Genomic DNA, 16,385 nt, shown 5'->3' on the forward strand with positions numbered 1-16,385 from the left:
CAGCTAGGGAGGGAGGGAGTTAGGGAGTTATTGAGGCAGCTTGGGAGGGAGGGAGGGAGGGAGTTATTGAGGCAACTAGGGAGGGAGGGAGTTAGGGAGGCAACTAGGGAGGGAGGGAGTGAGTTAGGAAGGGAGTTAGGGAGGGAGTTAAGGAGGGGGAGTTAGGGAGGCAGCTAGGGAGGGAGTTAGGGAGGCAACTAGGGAGGGAGGGAGTGAGTTTGGAAGGGAGTTAGGGGGGGAGGGAGGGAGTTAGGAAGGGAGTCAGGTAGGGAGGGAGTTAGGGAGGCAGCTAGGGAGGGAGGGAGTGAGTTAGGAAGCTAGGGAGGGAGGGAGTTAGGGAGGGAGGGAGTGAGTTAGGGAGGGAGGGAGTTAGGGAGGCACCTAGGGAGGGAGGGAGTTAGGAAGGGAGTTAGGGAGGGAGTCAGGGAGGGAGTTAGGAAGGAAGGGAGTTAGGGAGGGGGTCAGGGAGGGAGGGAGTTAGGGGGGGAGGAAGGGGAGGCGTGTCCCTGGCCCCTCAGTTGTCAAACATGTGAGCGGCGTCGTCCCCATCGCAGTGATTGAGGGAACCCTTCCTTTGGGAGGAAACCAGAACGATGGCGGCCGGAGAGGAGACGTTCCTCCAAACGCCGTCACATCGGTCCCCATTAAACCAATTCCCTGCTGCTGTGTCAGATCCGCGACACCACAGCTACTCTCCCTTTGACCTGAGCCACAGTACGTCCTGGTGTAGTCACGTTTGCTGCTGAAAATGAACACGTATCGATTTATTTATTCTTTGTCGAGGCCCTCTTAAAAATCTTTGAAAACGGCACTGTTTTGGTAATGCGGCACGCGGGGCTTTCTCCCGATTAGGTCCCTCTCATTTATTTTGATAGATGGTTTGCAGACGGGAGGAAATGTGCATAGATGGACGATATCACGAGGACATCCTTTTTTTTTTTCTTTGCCTCTCCAGGTTATAGAAAATGTAGTTGTTAGCTAAATAGCGCCGACTATGCAGAACCGGAGTGCGCCATCACCAGTGTGACTTAATGGTGCTTAAAAAAAAGAGTGAGGTGGTTGATGTCTCCCCCAAATCTGAGCCTGTTCCGAATTGCATTTGAACTTTTTTGTCTGTTTCTATATCTTTATTCCTCAGTGTGTCATATCAAGCCGACTGAGTTTCTAGTTGCGGTCAAGTTCCACGTTTAAGTGTGTCAGCCTGATGGGTGGCAGCCTTAAATTGCACTCTAAGCTGTTATCTATGTGATTTTATAAGGTCATTTTTTTATTAATCTGTATTCAGCTTTTTATTTCTATGCTTTTTTTAATTTCTTTGCTTTTATGTCTTTTATGCCTTACTTAAAGCACTTTGAATTTCCCAATGTTGTACATTCCGATCATATCACCGCAGCAAGGACTTTTAAATGACTTTCCTTTTAAATACAGATCTGTGAATTTGATCTCCTTTTTTAATTAATCCTGATTCTGCTGGAACATTTAATAATCGGTCTTTCGGTCGTTTATCTCGGCCTGTTGTCTCGCGAAGGGTGTGGAAAAAGGTTGTGACATGGCGAGACTAGCTGGGTCTTACATATGGTAGCTCACATGGCACAGGTGAGTCGTCCAGATTTGATCCCCCGAGCAGAGGGCTGCACTCTGCCGTAGCGTAGAAATGGCTCATAGAAAACCTCCTCCCGTCACCCCCGCCGCCCCCTCCCTGCATACCTGCAGCACGGGGCTGCAGTGCATCATGGGTGCAGCTGAGGCCATGCCAAAACCCAATTTGGAACATGTCCAGCACTTCATTGGAAAGTAATGGTTTTCACTGAACTGAGTTATGACCAGCTGTTTGCAGACAGTCTGTGACATACTGATGGAGCAGAACACCGTATGTTGCTTTCCAAATCAAATGATACAAGGAGTGTGACAGTGTGGAGAAACATCTGTCATTAGCAATTTTCAGCACGCTCCACTAATTCTGGACAAAATATGCTTAATGAAGTTACTGCAGGAAACTTCAAATATTGTCAGTGCAACAAGGCCATAAGACGCCGGTGCTCACCAAGGCCTATAATCTGATTCATTTGTTGTGAAGGAAAATACAGAAGGGGGGAGGATCATTTGATCATGATGTTTTTAAAATGCAAATCACACGTGTTCTTTTAATCTAACAACACACGGCAGAAAGAAAAAAAGAAAAAACAAACTCAAGAAATCAAGAACAGGAACATGGCCTCCTTCCTTGTCTTGATCTCTCTTTTATTGATGTCCCCCTCTCTTGTAGTCGCAGCCAACTGATGAAGGGTTGTGTGTATGGAGTGGGCACAAAGGCTTTGTTTCTTGTTATCAACGTCACCCTAAATACAAACTCATGAACCTATGGTCCCATCATGAAGATTTTCCTGTTAAGCACCAGTTAAAAAAAAAGAAGGGGGAAAAAAAAAAAAAAAAAAAAAAAAAAAAAAACAACAATATATATATATATATATATATATATATGTTTTTTGGGATTGGGACATTTCATTTTAATTAATTATTGCTGCTGATACACTTTGCAATTTGACATACACACTAAATAATAGCACCTCTTTATTGTCATGTAAGGCTGTTGAGTATATTCATGCGGCCTATTTGAATTTTCATTTGGCTAGCGTGTGTGTGTGTTTGTTATTTTGGCAACTGCCGATGGCTGTCTTCAGTTTAATCGTTCCCTTCCGAGAGCAAGACAGGCTTTGTGACGGGCAGCCCTGCCTGCTGAAAGTGGTCCTCTCCTCCAGAACAGTTGTTGTGGTGAGAAGTGTTAGAGATGGGTGGGCGTCTGGACCCGAGTCTGCTGCTCAAACACGACGATTGTGTGTATTTGGCAGCCGTCGCCCGGCGGCAGAAGGGCCATAAACCAGCCTGTGTTAATTCTGTCGTAATTATCATGGGTGCCACATGTTATGCAGGATGTCCTACCACTGCAGATCCACTTAAAAGTTTGCAGTGAAATCCTTCCACACTGCTGCTTAACGCCGCGGCAGACGAGTGGATGCAGAGGGTGACAGTTGGCCATTGTGATTAGAAAGGACCGCTCCTGGATTCCTGCCTCACATCTCATTTGCTGTCGCGGCCCTTTGTAATGATGTGTTTTATGCGGTGCATGTGGGTGAATAACTGGCTGCACTGAGATGACAATAATCACCCATAATGCCCCCAGGGAGGGAGGGGCAGGGGGGGCAGCCTCTCCCAGGGACAGCATTAGTCATAAATATGCAAAATGGCCACTGACTTTGGCTGTGTTATTCCACAAACACATTTAGTGGGCTTTGGTGAGCCCCAGTGTTCTCACTGGATATTTAACAACACTTGTCTTTATTTTAAGATGATACGCTTTGGTGAGCCTCAGCGTTCTCACTGGATATTTAACAGCACGTTTCTTCATTTTAAGATGATACATGATTGTGGAGAGGTTTAGAAATGTAACATTTTAAAATTTCTCTTTTACATTTTTTCTGCATTTTCCCCTTCATTTGTCTTATGTAGCTCGGAGAATGTACAATGGCACTTGACAAATCACATACAAAGATGTTAATTTGTTTGGCTTTGTAGCTGATTGTTAGTTCATTCATTACGTCTCCGTACTTCCACTAGTGGAGCCGAAAAGTGGTCACTTCCCAGAATGATGTCACCTCTGAGAAGCGCCGGTGGCTCCTCTCAGGCTGCCCGGCCCGTGCTTTGGCAGGACAACGCGGTTTAGCGCACTGAGAAATCACACTCTCTTTCTCTCTCTCCCCGGCACTACGTAGGGCTTTGTGCTTCTCCCAACTTGACCTTCTCCCACTCCTGCGCTCCTGCCCTCCATCTGTCTTCCTGTGATTCTTGCAGAATCACCCACATGCTCCCGCCCTAGTTTTTAGTTCACAGATCAATACACAGTAAAACACACGCATTGTTTGAGAAACTGCAAAGTGAATTCGCTATTGGGATGTTTTCATATTTATGTGTCATATGTCTCACTGTCCAAATTATACAATACATTTGGCATGTAAAAGCTATGTTATCAAAAACATGTAGAATTTAGTATGTCAGTGCCCTACATCCTCCTACAGGAGTAGAAGTCCTTGCACGAATACTATGCTAGTATTCCTCTTTCTGAGAGGGCAGCGATATCCAATTAGGAAATGTCTGTCAGGTTAGTGGCTGTCTCCCTGCCTAAATCCACTGACGTTGATTTGTGAGCATAATGGCTGATTATAGGATGGGTGACAGATAAATTTTATCAAAATTAAGGCACAATTAAACATTTCATCTCCGCTAATTACTGACTGTAGATTTGGCCCGATGACCATGTGCTGTAGGAAATCAGCAACCATAACACATTTTAATGGGGCACAGCTGTCTTACAGCTTGGTGATATTTGCACAGTGCACCAGAACTGTAATTTATGAGAAGGAAAGAGAGGGAAATCTGCACTGGATCCAGTGCCAGAAAAGATTTAGAATTTATATACCTAAATGAGGTTTGGATTTTTTCGTTGGTGGTTGCTTCTTATAATAGATCACCGTAAATGCCACAGTGATTATGTGACATATCGTCAAATCAGGGAAGGCCATTTGTGAGTGCTCATGGTAGTTTCATGTAATCTTATGAAAGACAGATAAAGTTTTCACTTTCTCCAAGATGCCCAAGACAAAAAAAAAAAAGAATGAGAAGGATGGTTTTTGAGTGTATACATTTTTCAGGCATTGGGCAGACTTGTTGGGTTCACATTGAAGCAATCAGCCCCAGTACCCACTTGTGCCAGAGAATTAGCCTGGGAAATTCACCAAAATGTGGGAACAGCTTGGGAACAGATTGATGCAGAAGGGTGAAAAGGCTGTGGGTGAGTGTATGCGTGTGCTGAAATGAGTGTGGTTGTGTCCATGTGCTCGCCAAGCTAATTCCAAGGCAAACAAGGGAAAGCTTCGACTAAGTAACTCGGCTCTAGTGTGCTGTGATGGTATGTCTCCTGTGGGGTCCAGCTTCTGCTTTTTCAATTAGATGGAAGTTTGGTCATCAAATCTCCGGTACCCAACGCAGGCACAGAGTTGTTCAGAAGGCAAATACGAAAGTCACATACTCATTGATGGGTTTGGATGTTCCATGTCAGAACTTCTGAGCTCGCTACGGCCAGCAGAACCTACTCTGATCACCTCACAATAGCAAATTTAAATGTTAAAAGACACTTATCCGGAGCTTGTTCCAAGGGTGCTATTCCTGGCTGCCCCTCTGCTCCACCTTCGTGGGCAGAGCTCGTATATCTCCGTATATATAGTACGATAAGCCTATCAAATAAGTTCAAATATCTATCAAACCAAGTGCTCTAATAAAACCTATCTATGATTTAAGAAGGACTTGTTCATTAAATTTTAGCACTTTACACAATAAACTTCTCACCTCAACCCTGCAAAACAATGTACTCACGTTATTAGTATGGGAACACCATCCTGGTATTGTTTTATGAACGTCCAGGGTGAAGAGGGCGTAGCTGGACGGGGCAGAGGAAGGGACGGCTCGGCTCGGTCGTGCCGACATGCTGCAGGCTGCGTTTGGTCGGAGCTCACCAAGGTTAATTTAACTGCTGCTTTCTGGGTGACACCTTCAGTCTGTGACAGGCCTACGGGGGCCGGCCGCTCATGGCACTTTCCATGATACCCCGCTGATCCGCACTTGGGCCTGTTTCAGGTGCTTCTCAGTATAGTACACCCCCCGAAGGCCCCGTTGACCTTCTTTCACAAGCGATTATTTTCAGGTTGGCCACAGTCGCATAAAGGTGCCGTGCGGTCATTTAGCTGGACAGGCATTGGAGAAACTTCTGGAAGGATGCCTTTAACCGTTCGCGATAAGTTCCTAATTTCTGGGGATAGATCAAAGCCTGAGAAGTGGCCTGTTTGTCAGACATTGCTGTGAAACCCCAGCATCCCATTTCCCAGCATGCTGTTCACAATGACCCATTTAGCAGCTCTTTATCGTCACATTTTTTTATTTGGTTGTTCAGGCCCGTCTTCACAAAGCCTAAACCATAGCGATGCCTGTGTGCGTGGCTGTAGAACACCGTGCCCTGAGCTACAACATGACCACAGGCTGGCGTACAGTATGTCAGTTTGTGCAGTGTGCTGGAGACTGATGAAGGGGCTCACCCTCGCAGATAGCCGGCTGTCGTCCTGAAAGTGCAGCACATTGCCATATTGCCCAGGGACAGAGAAACAGGGACAGCAAAGGACAATAGCGGAGATGGCGGCTGCTCTGGACTTCAACTCAGGGCTCATACGGGATATTTGTTTCATGTCCTTTCTACGTCGAAGTCTCGGACGCATGGTTTATGGAAACAGTCTGTGTCTGTTTGGATAAAGAAATCCAAACGTATATATGTAATTGAGAGAATTGAACGAAAGTAGTTTAGCCTTTTAGTTGTAGGCAGAAGGAACCCAATACTCTTTATTTGTAATGTTCTGAAAAGACTCCCTTCTGTTCTATCTGTATAAATTTACCCATTTTGTTATGGATAAAATGGACTTTTGAATTCTAGAAGACCATGACAAATGTGCAGTGACGGTACACATGACACATTTTAATCCTGAACATACTCTTCACCCTCCTGGTCATGCAGTACATATGTCAGGGATAGGGACAACAGCCTCCTTGCCATTGTATCATACCAAGCCGAATCTGTTTGAATCACCCTCGTGCATGTAGACATATTTGTGCACACTATTTTTGTGTTGTGCTGCATGACACTAAGAATATTTTATCGGGTCTCTTTGAGCCGAGATGGATATATATATTTATAGACGACCGACTATAATGATTATGTGCACCATTATGTGTCTTTTAAAAAAATATATTTAGTGTAATACATGTTATCGTAGTTTTCATGCACGATAGGTGAAAATGTTTCATAATCTGATGGTGAAGCAAGAAGTCACTGTTCGTGACACAGTTGCCGGTGTCACAGACCGTTACCTTGGCAACGGATGTCACCAACGCCCATCCCCAACAAATGTTTTGCCACTTGCCATATTTTTCCATTATTTAGGATCAGAAACAGGTGTGTTTGTGTGTGGTTCTGTATGCAGATTTATTTACACAACCGTCACATGCTCTAAGTGAATCTGTTTTCCTTGAAAAGTGGTACTGCACGCTGGGTGTGTGTGTACGTTTATGTGTGTGTTTGTATGTTTCTTGGACGTGCGTGTGTGTTTGTGTGTGTGTCTGTGTATATGTGTGTGTGTGTGTGTGTGTGTGTGTGTGTGTGTGTGTGTGTGTGTTTTGAGGCTAGTGACAGCTTAAGAAGAGGACTGTATTTGTAGAGGAACAGCATGGCTGCAGAGAGGAGTAGAGATCCTGAGGGAGGCCTAATGGTTCCACTCCTTCCTGCACAGAGATAAAGACTCATAATAAGCGTGTATGCTCACCATCTGGCCCTGTGCATGTGGCCCTTATGGAGGCGAAAGCAGCGCAATCTGTAAACGATCAGGAGCCATAGCGCCTCCCCTAGAGAGGCCGCCATGCAATCAAGGTGACAGATGGCAGCGCCACTGCTGTGGCCTCATGGAGGAGATCAAAATCACCTTCAATAAACTCTGACTGGAATGGGCACGGGCCCCCTCAAAAAGTCAGTTTGTCAGTCAAACTGTGGCAGCTTGCTGAAACATGGGGGACACGCAGCGGTCCGTCCGTCCGCCGCCTGATTTCCATATTTTCCGTCTGACTGGGCGTGAACTGTGATCTTTCTCCAGTTGTCTCCCGACTCGTGCCGGCGTGGCCGAGCCGGCTGCCAGAACGAGCAGCATTATTGGGGGAAAATTGAGAACATGATGGTGCTAATGTGGGGCAAGGGAAGCGGGTGGTGGCGAGGAGACATTAAATAGTGGAAGGGCACCCTGTTTTAAACACAACAGGACCCCAGCACTTTGCTTGTCTGTTCATTTGATAGGGCTGCTACAGGGCAAGATTGACAAAATCAAATACAACCTAAATATTGAAATTTTGACGATATCGCCGATTATTATAGTGCGGGTGACTATTTTTGCTATCTTAACATATTTACACACAAGAATTATTGGGAAACAATCAGTTACACAACATTAGTGATGGAGGTGGAGACGAAATTGATTGAAAGTGCTAGAACAGTGTATTAACTTCATGTAATTTTAAACTTTATATATATGTGTGCGTGTGTGTGTATGTATGTGTGTGTATATATGTATATGTATATATATGTGTGTATATATGTATATATATGTATGTATGTATATTTATATATATATGTATGTATATGTGTCTGTGCGTATGTATGTAAAATCACCAATATGAGCTCACATCCTGTAAATACAGTATATGCAACCCTTAAAATATTGCAAAGCCATATCTGTAAAATTACTTCATGTAGTATTTTTGAAATCTTCCTCTTAGGGTTTACTTTTCTTCTTTTGTGTTGCTTCAACATCTGATGGAGCAGGATGCATTGGCCTGCACACTGTGTCTGTATCTGAGTGTCTGAGCGTGGAGACAGTAATGCTCGGGAACGCTATTTCACACATCCCCTTCATCTGATGCGCAGCTTCTGTCAGTGATGTGAGAAAAACAGCCTGACTCTCCAAGCATTTTTTTTATACACCAGTGCAAAAGTTCAAAATTGAAACACCATCTGTTCAATAAAACTAATCTAGGCAAAGGGAGCCGCTTCCAAGGCTCTCCTGATTGGACGTGTTCCTTCTCTTTGAACTCCCTGCCACCAGATCCACAATCAACCCCGGCCATTGTCAGCCACACGTGAATGTGCATTTTGTTTTTCACAAAGCCTCCACCAGCGACAACAAATGTCATTGATATCTCAGATTGTCGTGTTTTGGGGTTTTCGTTTTTCATTCTACCACAAGAGCTCTAAAAGATTTTGATTTGTAGATTCCCTCCTTTTTTTTAACAGTGGTGGTCTGATATGACCACGAGAGGGTTTTTACCCTTAAAAAAATATATTAATTCACTTCTTGGCACTTTTATCGTACACTGTATATCTGAATTTAACCTCTCACGCTTCTTCATTCTTTAGATCTAATGAAATGAGCAACCATAAGTACTTCCATTGTCCTCTCATCTGCTTCACCCCCCTGAGCACTCACTTAGTTAATTGCTACGCTTATTTGATTAATTGGACAAATTTCCTTGTAGTCTCTCTTTGCTTGCCATGTTTTATTGAGGTGTCCTGGAGTACTCTTAATCATCCACTTTTAAACATTTTTACAAATGTTAAATATGTGCACTTCAGCTTATAATTGGATCAATTAGACTAATTAAGATCCGAGTTGAAGTGAAAACAATAAAGGTGGCTTTTAGGTTTAATATCCATATCATGCTGTCTTATTGACTCCAGCCTTAAATCTGGTCCCAGCGGCTGCAAAGCAAGGACGTGGAAAGTTCCGGGATTTAAGGTTAAAATATAAATGCTGGGCAAACTTGTAAAAGAGGTATTTGTTTGATAACCCGACGAAGAGATCAAATGCAAAAAAATCCCATTTCATGAGGACTTTTGGGTACGATTCTTTACATCCATTGACCTCAGTTTGATGAGCGGAACAAAGACCTTCTACTGTCGACCACAATCAAGTGCTGAACGTCCACGCTAATTGTCAATTGTCAATTGGCCGTTAATTGTTTAGCTTCTCTTCTTGAATGGTCTCCTGTCTATGAGCCCAAATCACTCATCAGAGCGCTGGTGGATGAAACCTGCTGTTTCTATCAAACTAATGGCTCTGTCAACGTGTATCGGTCTTGTTTAAATATGCAAATTGAATGTGTGACGCTACGTAGGCCTATGTGTGGGCACCAAATTAATTACTCTTACAAATGAGATGTTTGGAATATCTGAACATGGCATCCATGTCTTTGCCGTAACATGTTTCCGTGTTCAAGGATTCTATATTTTCAGAAGTTTTGTGCCAGTACCTCATTTTCAGTTATTGCTGTGAGCAGGTGAATTAATCGATCGGATCATTTGCGTAATATCACAAGCAAATGATGCAATAGATTAGCTATAATTTCCAAACAAAATCATCTGCCTTTTTAAATAAGAAAGTGATTCTTAGTACAGTAGCATTAACAGTAACAGTAACAGTTTACACCTCTACATTGTCTGTAGTTATACTTAAATAGAAAATATGTCATACTTCAACAAAAGAGTGATATCTCTCTGAGTAGCCTAGATTTAATAGACCATGGTGATGAACACGAAAAAGACTGAATGGAAAACCTCAGAGGAGGATGTTCTCTTATAAGAGCTACAATGAAGAAAAAGACAATTCAGCTGCTTTTGACCGGTGTGTTTAGCTTTGGGCTCTTCTGTGATTTGATTAAATCATATTGATTCATGTGTGGGCTTACACTTCTCCCATCGCTTTGTCAGATGAGGATTTTAATTTGAGCCTCCCCTGATGGATGCCGGTAATTTATGCTGATTGGAAATAAAGCATCATATTTTCCTTTATCCACCCCCACCACACACCCCAACACCCCCCATCCGAAACAGAGGATTCTTTCCGGAAGGGTACGAGGGGAGCGGTTGATTAGTTGCAATGTGACCGCAGCACCCCACGGGCGGAAATTTATGTCCGCCATTTGCACTGTGGCCATGTGTGCTGTATACATCAGGTTTGTTAATGAAATTTGTCGCCAGGAGGAAGTTGGTGGTTGTGGTGATATAATTGTGTGGGACATTAAAGCTTTCAAACTTGACTTTAGTGCTATTTTACTGGGAAGTACTGAAAGAATGAGAATGGATCCTTAATGATAAAACAATTAAAACACAAATAGCTAATAACACTTGATTGAAATTGTTCGTATTGTCTGCTGGGGCTGGGCAATATTAACAAAATCAAATATCACTATTTCTTTAATACTTTGTGTCGATAATTTCACAATATTTTGGGAATGACTGTCGGTGCTTTCACAAGATATTTCACACAAGAAATATGTAATATGTAAACAATCATTAGTGATGTGGATTTCATGACCAAACAGGTAAAGGGGTTTCTTAGAACAGTCTATGAATTTCAGAAAATTGCATTTCTTTACTGTAATAAAGCCTTAAAGAAAACAGCTGTATCAGGATATTACGATATCTAGTCTCGTATCACAATATCGATATTATAGCGATATTGCTCGGCCGTATTGTCTGCTTTGTTACTGTGAATGGTTGGTGGTTTCACTGTGAATGTCACGATGCATCAACAGCAGGAACACTCTTCTGTGTGTGAGTGTGTCTGTGTGTGCAAGTATGTGAACGTGTGTGTGGGTGTAAGAGAAGTAAAACAGACAAGATGGACAGTAAGACGGACAGACACGAGCAGACAGACAGACAGAGAGAGAGAGAGAGAGAGAGATAGAGATACTGCCACAGTTCAGCTCAGTGGTGTGCTGCTGTAACATGTGGCGTTGTGCACGGTTCAGTCCTTTCCATCCTGACTGTGTGTGTGTGTGTGTGTGTGTGTGTGTGTGTGTGTGTGTGTGTGTGTGTGTGTGTGTGTGTGTGTGTGTGTGTGTGTGTGTGAGTGACAGGTGTCAGGCCTGTCAGGGCGTGCGTGCCCGCTGTGGGTGAGATTCTGTGGGACAGGGGGAGACGGAGGCACCGGGAGAGAGGGAGGGATGCGTGAGAGGCTCTGTCATCCCATTCAGGTTTTCCTCTCTGTGACACGCTTCCTCACCCCCGTATTGTCTGTCAGCATCAGCAGATGACTGACAAAGGAACTGCTCAGCTACAGACAGGACCATCAAGACTGTGTGTGTGTGTGTGTGTGTGTGTGTGTGCGTGTGTCTGTGTGTTTGTGTGTGCGTGTGTGCGTGTGTGTGCGCGCGCGCGTGCGCGTATGTGTGTTGCTTGAATACATGCGTGTGTATGGTACTATCTCAAGAGTACATTTTGTGCAGTAACGACCTTTGTTTTGCGACATAGTTAAATGTTGTCTTTAAGGCTGAATTACAGTAAGGTTATGCAATTTTCTGACTGTTCCGTCTGTTCTAATCAACGCCTCTACCTGCTTGGTTGTAATCGTCACATTACTAATGATTGTTTCTCAAATACTCATACTCATACTCGCATATTTTATGGTAGCACGATAGTCATCCCGAAAATATTGTCAAAGCATCGATATCGAGGTATTCTTAAAAATAATATTGTAATACTTTATTTTGTCAATATTGCTCAGCCCTTCTTCAAGTAACATTGATTATTGTGGACGTAATTAATTTGTTCTTTCCAAAATGTTGGTGAATTAATTACCCTTAATAAACCCATGCTATCCCTCAATGTGCTGTTATTGGGGTAAAAATGTAGTCATATATTTTATTAATTGTAGTTTTGTATCAAAGATGTGGTTGAACACATGTAATTCATTGAAGCTTATTTTTCAGCATTGTTTTAAGTTGGGTTCTTTTCTGATGCTAGTCGGTCGTTACTGTATGTTTTGGTCGCTTTCGGGTAAAAGCTGCCTGACATGACTCTGGTAACCCCCAAAAAAAAATCCCCTCACGTTTTCCAAAATCTTGATTTCACAAATGGAAAAGCAGCATCTGCTTTCCCGCAGCTTCGCATATGGCGGCTATGGCTGCCTGTACGAACCAAAGCAGGTAAGAGGCATGGAGACCAGCCTCGGGGGGGTCCCGGGGAGAGGCCCTGGCCCGTGGGACCGTGCTGGGCAGCTCTGCAGCAAGGGCCGCACGGTCCCCGGCCAGATGAACCTGCATACCAAATGAGGGCACAGAGCCCAAAGAGCTGGGGAATAGAAAGAAGTGGTAAATTGACTACATTTATGTAGCGCCGCTCAAACCGTCACGGCAGCACAAAGCGCTTTACAATTAACACCTTGCCTTGCTCCAAGGCCTCGCAACCCCCCCTCTTCGCAATCTCTGGCACAGCCCTGCGGGGGGTCGGGCCCCCCAGGTTGGGAATCACTGGTATGGAGGATACACTTGGCTTTGTCTGTCAGACATTACTCATGCTGGAATGGCTTTCTATAGGTTTTGCTAAGGAACATTTGAGTTTCCTTAATATTGTCGTATGGAGCTGTGAGGGTGCACAGGGCAGGATCAGGATCTCACGATTCAATTTGATTTTGATTCAAAGGGTTACGGCTTGATTCAATCCGAAAATTGATGAGATAGCTCACGACGCGATCCTGCATTGATATGTTGACATTTTATATATAATGAGAATTGCTTCCAAAATTCGAGTATTACCATGTAACGTGCATTACAAAAATATTTCACTGGACAAATTCAGTGTAATACAGTAAAACTAGATATTTAAATTAATTTGTGACTGTGGTGGTATTTCATTTAAATGGAAAATGGTGACATACCTTCAAAACAAATGAATTGATTGAGAAATCACAATTTTCAAATCGATTCAGAAATACAAACTATAGATCTGAATTGTTTGTTATTTTTTTTAACCCTGCCCTCGCGCAAACACTACGCGGGATAAAACATTAAATTGTTGATAATAAGTCTGAGGTCCGTCAAAGAACAACACCAAGACTTCTTAAGAGAGGACAAAACGTTCCCTTTCCTTCATCCTATCGGTTGGGGGGTGAGGTCGCTGCTCCGTCCCAGTGGAATTAATTAGCCTTGGTGTGTTTTTAGGTGCACTGATGTTATCCATTTGGTGGCCTATCTGTGCCCCACCTACCCTCCCCTCCCTTCTGTCCAACCCCTTCCTTTCCTCCATCCCTCCTCCTGGTCTCTCCCTCTCTCCCTCCCCTGGTGCTGCTCCTGGTGATCTGAGTGTGACAGAGCGTCCCTGGGGAGCCCAGAGCGCCGTTTAGAGCTCTTTTGGTTTTAACGCCTCCTGTCTGCTCCCATTTCCTCCCCACCGCTCGGCCGGCCCGACTCCCCCATCCAGGAGGTGCACGGTGCTAGACCGGTGCTGTAACGTCCGCGAAATTTGTCTGAAGAAGTTACCCCCCCACACACACACTCGCACACATTTTTTTCATACATTTCTCACTCTTACACACACACACACACACACACACACACACACACATACATACACACACACACACACACACACACACACACACACAACATCATGTGTACAGATTACTGATTAGCTGTCAATGGGTTAAGTCAACACCAATATCCGCCTGTGGGCAACTGGAGTAAAATTGTGTAATGATTGCTAATTGCCTTGTTAGCATGAAAACAAAGCAGCGTTTTTCTCTCCCTCAGCTCGCGCTAGAGGGCTAAATTATGAGGAAACAAACAAGTGGAGAGGAACATGTGAATAAGGATGTTTTCACACGAGCATCTGTGGATACAGCTGCCGCTCGCTCTGACTGTCCTGTCTCTCTCTCTCTCTCTCTCTCTCTCTCTGCAGCTCAAACAAAGCCAAACAAGACGATGGCCCCCGCAGCACATCTATCTTGGGTAAGTGTTTAGAATCTACAATTGTTCACGACAGCGGTTTTTCGACGGACTAACTTTTTTCGCCACCGTCCCGAATTATTATTATTATTTTTGTGTAAATGTAAACCGTCCCAAAATCAATAAATAATTCTGTTTATTTTGGTCCATTTAATAAAAGGGGAGACAAGTATAACTTTGCTTTCCATTTATTCTGTAAAACACCTCAAGTGAGGAACATTTGCCCATGGTCTTAAATGAAAACAACCTTCAAAATGTCTAATGTTTAAATAAAATCTAAAATCCAAATATTCAATACTCAGTTGTCAAATTAAGAGCAATATGAGGCATGCATGACACCTTCTTATTTTAAACATGATAGTTGATGTAAAATATGATTAGATCCGCCCCCAGTAACTGAATTTAATTCCAATAAGAAACCAGCATCATGTTAAATTTTTCACATTTATAACAAACAAAATTTTGTGAAAATCGGTTCAGAATTAAGCGAGTCACAGTGGATTTTGTAGGAAAGTCTGCATCTGTCAATACACATCATATTTGTTTTCCCGTGGATCTTAAACACTCCAATATTGTGGACGGGCAGATGTGTAGCAGCTGCCACCGTATCTACAGCTCATTCACGACATTGAAAACGAAAATGAAAATCGAGCGGAATGAGCATTCAGTTTCGAACTTTGAAATCATAATCAGGTTTGCGATTCTTCCCGTATTTTTGTGTAATAGTGTCTGACATGGTTGCCATATTGGGGCGGTAAAGATCCGCCGGTAAACAAATGCAGTGTGCCCTGGTGGGTGTCGGCTCCGAACCGACTTTCATAAAATTTGGTACCTTTCATCAGAATGTCCATTAATTCCACAGATGTGGCGACGAAAGTGGGAAATAAACCCGACCATCACTGAGGGAAAGTCCTCTAGTGCAGAGGATCCCAATCACCGGCTCGCGGACCGTGCCAGGCCGCGGGGCATTTGCCACCAGGCCGCGAGAACGCAATATTTTCAGGAGCGATCTGTAATCTGGTCAAGCAGAACAGCAGCAGGAAACTGAGTAAATGAAATACATCGAGAGTTTTTATTTGCTTTGTTTGAAGGAAAGATCGCTCTGATCGGAGCTGTGAAGCTGCAGGCTGAATTTGCCTTTTACTACCAGCGTTCCCCACTCACAAAAATAGCATCCATTTGTTTGCGCTTATTTTGGTGAGTAACTTAAAAGTAGTAAAATAAGTAACTCATTGTTTCTAATTCTCTAGTTCTAAGTCTAGTTTTGCTAAAGCTCTTAACTGTTTAGGTGTGTTGTTTAATTATTTTCACATCTTTCTTATTATTTATCATTTTTAGCATTCAAATAAAAGTTACTAATTCAGAAGCAAATATTTTTCTTTACAACTCAAGACTTGATAGTCGAACAACGGCATAGCCGTCAGTGCTGAAAATAATATGTTTGAATCGAAAAATCGAATCGTGATCTAAAACTCGAAAGTCAAATCGATTGGTGGATTTGGAGAATTGTGACGCCCCTACGAACGTACCATAAACCAATGATTGCTTTTCACAGTTTAACTCAACATGCATCTGTCTTTTCTATCTTCTTTTAACTGCAACTCTGCATCCAGATGGCAGGAAAACTGTATTTTACTGTGATGGTTAGATTTTGCAATTAATCCGCGGTTCGCATGCGTGCCGAACCGTGGGGGGGGCGATCCCTATGGATCACGGATCAGCTATGTTCCGTTACACCACTATTTGTGTACACTACCGGTCCATCTATCGCCATAATGGGATAGATGGACCGGTACCACGGGAACATTTCAGAATCTTCATATTTGTTGTAGGTCTCGCACCAAGTAGCCAGCCAGCGATAGTAACTATAGTAACAGCATGAGAAGACGTGCTCCATTGTAGTCAGCGCTCGGTTCGGTTTGTCATTTGCTAAGCGATAGTTATACATACATACATGCATACAT

This window comes from Zeus faber, assembly GCF_960531495.2.
Source record: "Zeus faber genome assembly, chromosome: 19".
Classification (NCBI taxonomy): Eukaryota; Metazoa; Chordata; class Actinopteri; order Zeiformes; family Zeidae; genus Zeus; species Zeus faber.